The sequence below is a fragment of the Sinohyriopsis cumingii genome, chromosome 18 (genome assembly GCF_028554795.1).
Source record: "Sinohyriopsis cumingii isolate HCF-2022 chromosome 18, ASM2855479v2, whole genome shotgun sequence".
NCBI lineage: Eukaryota > Metazoa > Mollusca > Bivalvia > Unionida > Unionidae > Sinohyriopsis > Sinohyriopsis cumingii.
In genome coordinates this window covers 33402822-33414419 of record NC_142978.1, presented here as the reverse complement: position 1 = coordinate 33414419, position 11598 = coordinate 33402822, and the positions used below count along the sequence as shown (strand labels likewise).

Genomic DNA, 11598 nt, shown 5'->3' with positions numbered 1-11598 from the left:
AATGCATTTTCTTTCCCCAACATTTGTATTTGTATCGTATAACTTCGATGTATTTTTCATGACTTTTACCTCAGTCGTACAATTTCAATGCATTGCTTTTTATCATGACTTTTATCTTAGTTGTACACTTTGAAGCTATAATTTATTATGACTTTTATATCATTCGTACACTTTGGAGATATTGCCTTTCTCCAAACTTGTATTTGTGTCTGCAATTTCAAGGTATTTTCTTTGTTCAAGGCTTGTACTTGTATCATACAAATTTAAGGCTTTGTGTTTACTTCTTTCTTAAAGACTTATATCTGTGTTTTGCAAGTTCAATATATTGTATTATCTTTTCTCACCTATATATGATGACATTTACAACACTCGTGTCACTCACATTCATTGTACTTGGTGACCAAGCTCATTATCTCTATGGATTTCAAGAATACACATTGGATTAAATGATATCGGTTTTGCAATTATCAAAGTGCAAATTGTACCTAAGTATTCACAGAATCTATAAAGGTTTCAAGGATTTTATGCTTAAATTGTGTTTTATTAGGTACAATGTACACTTCGATAAATGCTAAAATTATCACTCAGTTCTTATAATTGCAGTTTTTGCCCTTTCTGTCAAGAAATAACGGATTGCATCAACAAAACATTTGATTTTAAGTAGCATGTAATATTTTCAAAAACTTAGCGTCTCCACAGTGTGCTAAAATACCTAGCCCATCCTTACTAGTCAAAGGTCGTTGATCCAAGTCGTTGACACACGATGTGGAACTAATTGTAACAAGTACTCATTGCACACGGAAATGACATACCTCTTATTAAATCAAAAGACAATAGTTAATGAGAGTCACCATAATTTGTTTATCGAGAAAAACACTTCATGTGTTTGACACTCGTTATTCCTGCTTTATATTCTGTTCAATATTTCTCCTAATGGATCACATTCATTTTAGTGAGATCAGCTGCTATCACGTTACATGATCATGATTCTAAAAAACGGCTTATTGAAAAGTAATGTGGAAGGAAAACAAAGCATTAATGGGTTAAGGCACGTTTGCTTTTAAAAGCATGCGAAATTCTTTAGTTTGGTAGCCAGAGAGGGTTCGTGTCTAAGAAGGATAGTTTATTTCAAAGCATGAACTTCTAATCTAAAGCTGTGTTTGCGCTGCCACATTTGATCTAAAGTCATAAGGAGAGATGGGTGTTATGACTTTAGATCAAATTTGTCAGCGGTAGACATAGCTTTAGATTACAAGTTCAAGCACTGACATAAAAAATCGTTCCCAAACACGACCCCTCTCTGTGGTTACCAAATAAAATATTTCGCAGGGTGTTGAAGGCGTGTCATTGTGGTGTTGTAAATAATAATGCTACAATTATGTACAAAGTCTTATAAATGTATTTTATTAGTACGAGTCTAGAAACTCCTAGGTAAACAGGAAGGTGTAATGACAAAACTATTGATTGACTTCACAGAGAAGTCCGGACCCAAGTGTAACAACACATCACTTAACAATGAAATACGAGAGTATCAGCTTCTACTAGTGTCAACGCCTTTCAAGATACAAATCAGTAGGACGTGTCAACGTAGGACATACGAAGGAACGAGGTTTATGTCCTACTCTTTTCTAGGTAAAGACAAGTGTTGAGTTGCGTCGGATGTCATACATCACAGCAACGCAAGTAAGTTTTTAAGTGACGAAGGAACTGGATTAAAGGGCCTTGCCCAAGGATACACCACGTTACCTGACCCGGTTTGGTGATATGGTAGGAGTCAACACTGACCAATAGACCACAGTGTCTGCAGCCTTCATTAGTCGTTTCTTACAACACGCAGAGAGTGCATCGAGAGAAAAAAGACAAGGAACAAACATTGGAGATTATAGTACATACCAATATTACCCTTCCGAAACCTCCAGATCCAAGCGGGTTACTCTGTGAAGATCTTCTAGCTTCAATTTGGCCATTTCTGTTTCCGAACTAGAGGAACAAATAGGGAACGTTCATTAATGGAACGAGAGACATGAGGAATGTTGATTTTGCAATGTGAAATTAGGCTTAAGAGTTACTGACCACAATGAAACATGAAAAATGATTTAATTTCCTTGTTTGATTTCACTCTCAATCTTTATTTTGTGTGTCTACGTCTAAATAATAGACATTTGTCTTATATATATATATATATATATATATATATATATATATATATATATATATATATATATATATATATGTATATATTCTAAATTTAATTTACTTCTTAACTTTTAAATCTAACTATCGAACGAATTACCTTGATATAACGAATGCAAATGTGGAAAATGAAGCAATCGATGCATTGAAATGGCAAATAGTGATGATAAAAGCAAAGTAAGTGACAATTGTATTGATAGTTAGTGGCAACTATATTTGTATGACAATACAGTTTCTAAACAATTAATAAATCAGACCGTAAGCTGACACCAGTTTTACTTAAAACTATAGTTCATTATTTCGTTTAAACAAAAGTGCTAATTTAATATTTTTATATTCTCAAGTTCCATTGTGAACAAAATTTGCAAATATTTAAATTAGTATGCTGTTAATTAATGAAAATTTCACATACGATATTTAAATTGATATTTTAATTCAATAAACATAAAATAATAACTATATATATATATATATATATATATATATATATATATATATATATATATATATATATATATATATATATATATATATATATTAATAACTAAATCCAATAAATATACAATGATATTTAAGTCCGGGAAATTCCATGGTACACTTCCAGTGATGCACTCTATATATGGCTTAACAACAATCAGGTTAATGGAATATTATATTTGCAGCATTGTAAATGTCTTAATTTTCCTGAATGAGTGAGAATATAATTACAGATACTTTACACACACATAAAAAACAAACACATTGCAATGTGGTTTGCAATTTCTTTGTAACTGTTATTTACTTGAATATATACCAAAAATAGGTCAATATCTCTGTATGGATTGGTTTTCTTTGTTATCCCCCCCTCCCCGCATCATATGAGTATGATATGCACAAGCACAAAATTTATAATCTCTCTCTCGACCGACCGACCGACCGATCAGATGGCCTAGTGGTCTGCCTCGGTCGCGGATTCGAACCCTGGCCGATTCAAACCAAACTGGCACTAACGGCTGCCTCGTTAGGCTCTCAGGATGAAGAGGTCAGTGTTAGACTGGTCGGCCTGGTTTCAGGATAATAGGACTGGGTGGGACATCATGCTACATGTCTGCGGCATGATGCCCCAGTGCTAGACATCACTATAAACTGTCACATTGCAGTAGTGATATGCCTGAACAATTGTTAAAGCTACATTAAGAGCCAAATCAGTCTCTCTATCTCTCTCTCTTATATATATATATATATATATATATATATATATATATATATATATATATATATATATATATATATATATGAAGCGTGACATATCTGCTTATCAATTGACCATAAACCTACCTCTGTCTCTCTGCTCCATGTTAAGCCAACCCCATCCCCTTCTCGTGAAATAATATATCATTAAGTGACGTAAAATGTTACATGTTAGACTCTATATTTAGGTTGGCAAAGCAAATATATCCTGATGTGAAATAAAAGAGAGCGACTGAAACTAGACCCGTGATTTTTTTTAAAAATTACAAGTTTACCAGAAAATATTAATTTGGGTATTGGCAGTAACATTTTAAACTGTCTGTCTTCAGAATCTATGGCAAAACAAGGTGTTTTGTATATTTATAAAAACGACTTGACCTTGGACAAAAACTCAGAATTCCGATTGGTTTTGAAAAAGAACATTAACACTTAGCAACTAGTCCGATATGTCAAACCCCCAAATATGTGTTAATACTGATAATGATAATGTAAACTGATCATTAAAATGTGCTGTTTTGGCTGAATGCAAATCTTTCACGTAATTTAAAATGGCCAATGGACATTGGGTTGTGGTATATATTCTGGATATACAAGTCGTCAAACAAACTATTTGATCTGGGAATATTATGTACCTAATCACGAAAAGAACTACCGGTAAGTGTATAAAATGTACAAAGATGTGTGCAAACGAGAGTGTCTCCAAATATTCGCCGCATGCTTTCAAGAATAGGTGAAATCAGTCCCTAAGGATTTCGGTCAGGAAAACTATTTTTTCCACAACCTCAATATATATATATATATATATATATATATATATATATATATATATATATATATATATAGTTCTAACTGGTGTGGTTATAAATTCAATCCTTTTTTTTCTCTGTATTCATGTGAAACGTAAGCTCGCAAGATTTATTTTAGCTAAAACGCAGGCTAACTCTAATTACTCGCCAAAATAACACGAATTTCTAATATACAGCAGTTGACAAAATAACACGAATTTCGAATATACAGCAGTTGACTGATACATTTAAGGGATATGCTTTTGGTTGGGGAGTTCGTCGACATGAATATTGCTATTGGCATGGGCCTTCCAAGGCTGGATCAGGTCACGGTTTCTGTTTGGGTGTGGTGGGGTGGGATGGGTTTTACAATTTCAAAAGGTTCCTGACTTTCCTCAAAAGGGCAAAAGGAGGTACTACTCCAGGACCTGGACATAACCCTACACCCCCAATCCGGCCCTGCCAAACATCAGTATTTGGATATGTAATTTTTAATAATTAGTGTTGTAAATATACGCATTTCCTTTTATTACATGCATTTGATCTATACCATTAATATATCTGGTGATCGATGTTACTCAATGCTGTTGTTGTATAGAGTGATGGTCAAATTTCAGGTGGCAAATGACTTTACGTGTGTGTGTGTGTACGCTACTGTTTTTGTCTGGACTGAGTTTTCGGAAACCCCGGACCCCACCGCCACCACCACCGAGATCCAACCCAGCATTCCCTAACTTACCCAGAAAGACGGGGAGACTGAGGACCCGCATGGGTAACTGCATCCAGGTTCGCCAATACTGATGTCTTGATTTTACATGTATCCTGAAATAACAATCGCAATTAATGGAACATACATATAATGCAGGGAACGTGTGCACTTCGTTGAAACTAAGACATTTTTAATACTTTCACTACTATTTACTGTTGGTTATGTACAATCTTCCTTTTTATTTTAAATTTTTCAAGTAAAACATGTGGTATTTCAATTTTGGTGGAAATATCATACAAATGTTTTGAAATTTCATTGAGTTGAGGTCCTGAAAACCGCTTCGACCAAGGTGGTGTTTTCGTGCTCATATATATATATTTGCACTGTACATAACTCTGATAGCCCTTGATGTGATGATGTGGTGTTTAGCACCATTTAACCAATGAATCCATAGATCTCTATTTACTGTCGTTTCTGCTATACATTTTCTACTCTCCCCCACCACACTTTCCTTCTAAGACAGAATCGTATCGCTGTGACTGTGACATATACATATATCCTATTTGTCTCAATACAATTATACATTTTATCAATGCACAGACACAGGCACACACACACACACAAAAACACACACACACACACACACAACACACACACACACACACACACACACACACACACACACATATATATATATATATATATATATATATATATATATATATATATATATATATATATATATATATATATTAGGCCAGATCTCACAACCCACTATGTTTGCCCAGTTGAATATGACTATGCTGCAATCAATCGATCAATCAATCAAAAACTGCCGATGTAAATAATTAGTTTTGAATAGATAAAGAAGCGCAATCGTTTAAAACAGGAAAATTAATTTAAATAAAGTGCATGCTTAACGTCTGCCTTTGCAATACAAGTGATGAATTGTATAGAAACGGATGCCAACGCCAATGATTTTTTTTGTGCATATGTACTATTCTCTCTCTCTCTCTCTCTCTCTCTCTCTCTCTCTCTCCAGGCGAACGCGACTCTGCACGTTTTTTCATACTTACCATAGTGTCATTTTCCAAATCCTGACATCTCTGCTTTTTTCTATTCTTCTTTCTTACAACACAGCACAGGTTATTTACGACCCACCTTTTTAAATTCGACATCCATCGGAATCTCATCGATTTCGATTTCATGACTACAAATATATTATTTCTTTCAAACGATCAAATATAATCCAGAGTTACATTAAAGCAACTTCACGAACTCTTTTGGTTACTATCCTTCTACGTTACGTTATCTCATTGCACGTTTATTGTTGACGTCACGTTGCTACAAGAAACTGAATCTATTCGGATGATTGTCTGACGTTAAATATATAGAGGATCTCAAATGAGTAACGATTTAATATTGAATTTATGAAACTAGTTTAATAATGTTCAGCTTTTGCTATACTTACTATGTGATAAATTAAAATATGAAATTAACGATAAGTTCCTTGTTAGACATATTTGTTGTATTTTATTGAGACAAGTACGAAAAGAAATCTATATTTGATTGGTGTAATTTATGTAATGAAAAATAAAGTAATTATTGTGTAGGTAGTTTCATTTCCTAGTATACTGGGATACAGTATTGACCATAGTTACAACAGCAAGTCTTAAAGGACGTGTTTGTTTTCATGCATTCAAATAGGGGTCTATGATCTTTAACAGAAAAGGCGCGATATCTTAAAATACACGGAGATGAACAACTTGTTGCCACCTTTAGGAGGTACGATTATACTATACTTATTTGTATCCTGTACTAAAAGCCCAGTATTAATATATAAAGGATTTTTTATACTTCATTTCAAATTGATTTTTACAACAGCAATTTAAAACTGTTTGAAACTTTAGTCTTGAAGAAAATGTGTGTATTTTGAAAACAGAAACACAGCACACTTCATATAAAACACTTTGAACTAAGCAAGTAATAGAAATGATTGACTCTTCTTCTTCTTTTATTTATTATTATTATTGTTAGTAGTAGTAGTAACAGCATTAGCAGTAGTAGTAGCAATAGTAGTTGGAAAAGATTTTCATGTTCATCTATATGTGGAGGAACATGATTTGTGTTATTATATTCTCCAAATAATAATAATAATGATAATAATAATAATAATATTATTATTATTATTATCATTATTATTATTATTTATGAGGAAACAAATAGAAATTTATGTTTCGTCTTAATCTTAATTCGTTGCATTATGGCGCTTTTTGAGTTAAATTAAAAAATCGTATCGGAAAGTTCTATATACAATATGTAATCGTTATTGTGAACATTATCCCAAAAACGTAAACAATTCCACTTATAATTAATTAATATAGCTGTCCTATCATAATTCTATTTTATAAGCGATTTCTACCTTTTTGATAAATTTAACCTTTGTTATTTAGATTTCAATGGGGGAACCGATGCCTCGAAAACACCTACTTTTTCTACAGTCAAGTACATCAGCTAGTGATCGAATGTGGAAATGAATACATTAAAACAAGATGTTATCTATGGGCAAAATAAAGTGTAACCTATTAATCCACTAGCCCAATCGAAAACACAACACTGTTTCTCTCTCACTTCTCTCTCTCTCTCTCTCTCTCTCTCTCTCGTTCACACACAGACACACACACACGCAATCACTAATGCACACGCGCGCGCACACACACAGACACACACACACACACACATATCATTGCCTTTATTCTGGTTACTAATACACATATGCAATGTCATTTTTAGTACACTTTACTGAGATTTGATGCATCGACTGTGTACTCTGAGGTACTCAGACAATGGGATTACTAAAATGCTCGCTTTGCTGTTCGTACCTTCCGGGTTGATCCTCATAAATCCGTCAAACTCGATAATCTATTAGTAACTGGACTGTGTGCATTAGGTGGTATTTGTTGCAAGCAAAACACGCTTTCTCTTGCTGGTATAGTTATTATAGCTGTGAAGAAAAGGACTGTCGATAATGTGGAGACAAGTTTTGCAGAAGATGAATAGCTGAATCTCTCTCTCTCTCTCAACACCCGTCCGATGTATTTGATCTCTATAGCCTTGTGTTTTTCCTTAAAGATAATTTTGGAATAGTTTAATATGACGAATATGCGTGAATTATTGTTTCCTTACCTCCTTATATACAGATACAGAGACGCTTAATTTCCTTATACTTGACCCTTTATGTACACAACTTCCGTAGACTTATCCCCTTAAATACACATGTGTGTACAACCATTGCTTCCATAGACTTGGCCCCTTATATGCAAATGTGTGGATAACCCTTAATTCCATAGACTTGATCCCTTATATACACATGTGTGGACAACCCTTGCTTCGGTAGACTTAGCCCCTTTTTTACACATGTGTGGCCAATCCTTGCTTCCGTAGACTTAGCCCCTTTTATACACATGTGTCGACAATCCTTGACTCCATAGACTTGGCCCCTTATATACACATGTGTGAACAACCCTTGCTTCCGTAGACTTGACCCCTGATATACACGTGTGGTCAACCTTTACTTCCGTAGACTTGGCCTCTTATATACACATGTGGGAGCATCCCTTGCTTTCGTAGACTTGGCCCCTGATATACACATGTGCGGACAGCCTTTGCTGACGTATAATTTGCCCATTATATACACGTGTTGACAACCCTTGTTGACATATAATTTGCCCATTATATACACACGTGTTGACAACACTTGTTAACGTAGACTTTGCCTGTTATATAATAATAATAATAATAATAATAATATTGAGGACTTTGTATAGCGCATAATCTTTAGAAGCTCTAAGCGCTTTACAACATTAGACAACACCTGTAAGATAAAAAACATATAATGATAGGATTACAAAAACAAACACAGTGAAATTAGAAAACATTAATAAACATGCTGAGAATATTTAAGGTAGGAAACATTATTAGGTCTTTAAGTTTGTTCTTGCAACCGAAATAAGTGAGTTTTGAGAGCCCTCTTGAATGTGACCACTGTGTCTTTGTGTCTAAGTTAAGTGAGCAATTCATTCCACGTTGGTGGGCCCTGGTATGCAAAAGAATGCTGTCCATTTAACTTTGTTTTCATACTAGAGTCCGACAGTGAAATGTAGCACAGAGAACACATTTTGTGTTTGATTCTGGATTGAATGGATAGCCAGTGTAGGGTACAAAGCAGTGGGGAGGTGTGCTCTGATCGTAGTACTCTAAGTATGATCCGAGCAGCTCTGTTTTGAACTTTTTGAAGTTTCTGGAGTAGATATTGACATGAACCAGACAGAATTGAGTTACAATAGTCAAGTCTTAAAAGTACTAATGAACACACAAGTGTTTTAGTGACATCAACTGAAAGATATTTGCGAACTGAACTGATGCGTCTCAGCTAAAGATATGCAGCCTTGCATATGTTCATGACATGTTGGTGCAATGTGAGAGTACTGTCCAGAGTAACACCTAGGTTTCGTACTGATTGTGTGAATTTAATGTTGGCGTTGCTGATATTTATTGTTTGAGGTGAAGGATGTGAATGAGAAAGTCTTTGTGTTGTGATCAGAATGGCCTCAGTTTTATCATCATTCATCTGCAGCTTGTTACAAGTCATCCATGATTTCACATCAGAAATGCACCTCGCTACACCTTCGATGGTAGCATCAACTTCAGTTGGGTGGCTAGATTGACTTTGGTGCACTCTTCGTCAGGGTTGTACATACGAGATTCATAGAGAAAGGGTCAAATGCTGCTAACGGTTGCCGCTCAAATTCTGTATCCCAATAGTATGGTGACAACGAGTGAATTGAAATTGTGGTGTCAAGCCTTTCTCAAATGGTTTGTACTTTGTCACGGAAGAAATTTGCAAACATGTCCGTTATATGCACATGTGTGGACAACCCTTGTTGTAGTTGAATTTGCCTATCATATGCGGATAGTTAAACTTGTTTCATTCACTGTTTTAAAAATGCAGCATTTACGAAAAACTAAAGACAAAAATTAGTATATATTTCCCTCAAAACAAAATCAAATACAGCAATTTTTTCTGCCACCACCGCTTTAATTTTGTTTTATGGGGTCTTTTTTCTATACAGTTTCACCGTCATAGATTGATTATTTGTTGACCATCCCAAGGTTACCTTACAATATAACAGAGACATATAAATACCCTGTAGAAATAAGTCACACACAAAAAACGACACACAAAGAGGCATATAGTACGCAGTCTGTTTCTTCATACGCAATTTAGGTGGCGCTCAACAGTTTCGTATTTTGCATCAGTTAGAAGTTAAAGAATAATCATTTCCCTGGGTTTTCTCACTTGTAATACCACCTACTTAAAAAGACCTTGTATATCTTTGGTACTGTTCAAAGAACATTTAATTCTCCTTTCTTGGTGTATGATTGATGGGTGTTATATGAGTTATAGATTATACAACTTGGCCTTAGTTCAGATGTGCATGTTTAAAAAAAAACTGCTAGCTCCACTTGATCATGTTCACTTCCTGAATTTCAGAGGTGAATTGTATAAAAAAAATTAATAACTAGTTATTTTACATTTTAAGTATTTGGGAATTCATTCATTGCACTTTCAGATTCCGGTATTGTATAGTCTGGAAAAAATCATTTTCCCTATTTTAATAGCTGCTAAAGATAGTGCACCTTAGATTAATTCAGGCTGAATTTTCAAACACATGGAATCAGTCATTTAAGTTCGTAGTGCGCTTAGATCATGTCCAGTTTTCACAAGTATATTATCTAAATAAATGTCAGCCACATTACATCAAAGTAGCATAGAGGTATGCTAACATTTTCTCGACCGCTCCGGTGGCCTAGAGGTTAGAGTGTCCGCCTCGAATGTGTTAGGTCGTGGGTTTGATCCCCGGCCGAGTCATACCAAATACGTATAAAAATGGAAATCACAGCTGCTTCGCTTGGCGCTCAGCATCAAGAGGTTAGTGTTATAACTGGTCGGCCTTGTGTCAAGATGTGAATGGGTGGGACATCATGCTACTTGTCTGCGGCATGATGCCCCAGTGCTAGACATCACTACAAACTGCCACACTGCAGACATGGTAGTGATATGGCTGAAAAATTGTTAAAGCTTTGTCAAAAATCCAAAACACACACACACACACACACACTATTCTCTCCACTGTGCATGTTTTCATTGCAAGCAACTTTACCTTACATACGTCACCCTCTAAAAAGTGCATAATAGCTGGTGAGCGCCTCCTTAGGTAGACAAATACAGATATACAGCGTCTAGACGACATAGATTTTGTGATATTGTCGTCTTTTGTTCTTGTATATCATCAAATCAGACCCAAAAAATATTAAATGCACGGCAAATTTTACAAAAGTCACATTTATCGGTATAAAACAATTTTAATTTATACAGAAAGAAATTCATTTGTAAAATTATATGAGTATCACGAAATTTAAACCCTTGTAATTTTGAGTTTCTTGTAATTTTAAAATCTGAAATATATATGTTAGGCCATATATCCCTATTCAAATTCAAAATGTCGTTTTATATATTTTAACTACTTGGTTTAACATTCATTTTTTTTTTAAAAAAATGATTCTCAAAATTCTTAACATATTTATTGTTATAAATTACAATTTCTAAATAGAAAGGAA

The 11598-nt window shown here is 34.5% G+C and overlaps 1 long non-coding RNA gene across 1 annotated transcript; it reads right to left on the bottom strand.

Moving 5' to 3' along the window:
* Positions 1 to 1891: 1891 nt before the first annotated feature.
* LOC149776347 (uncharacterized) lies at positions 1892 to 6186 on the bottom strand. The gene is made up of 3 exons (XR_016416202.1): positions 5994 to 6186; positions 4948 to 5030; positions 1892 to 1980 (listed from the first exon to the last, which is right to left on the bottom strand). It is a non-coding gene; the product is annotated as an uncharacterized LOC149776347 (long non-coding RNA).
* Positions 6187 to 11598: the final 5412 nt, after the last annotated feature.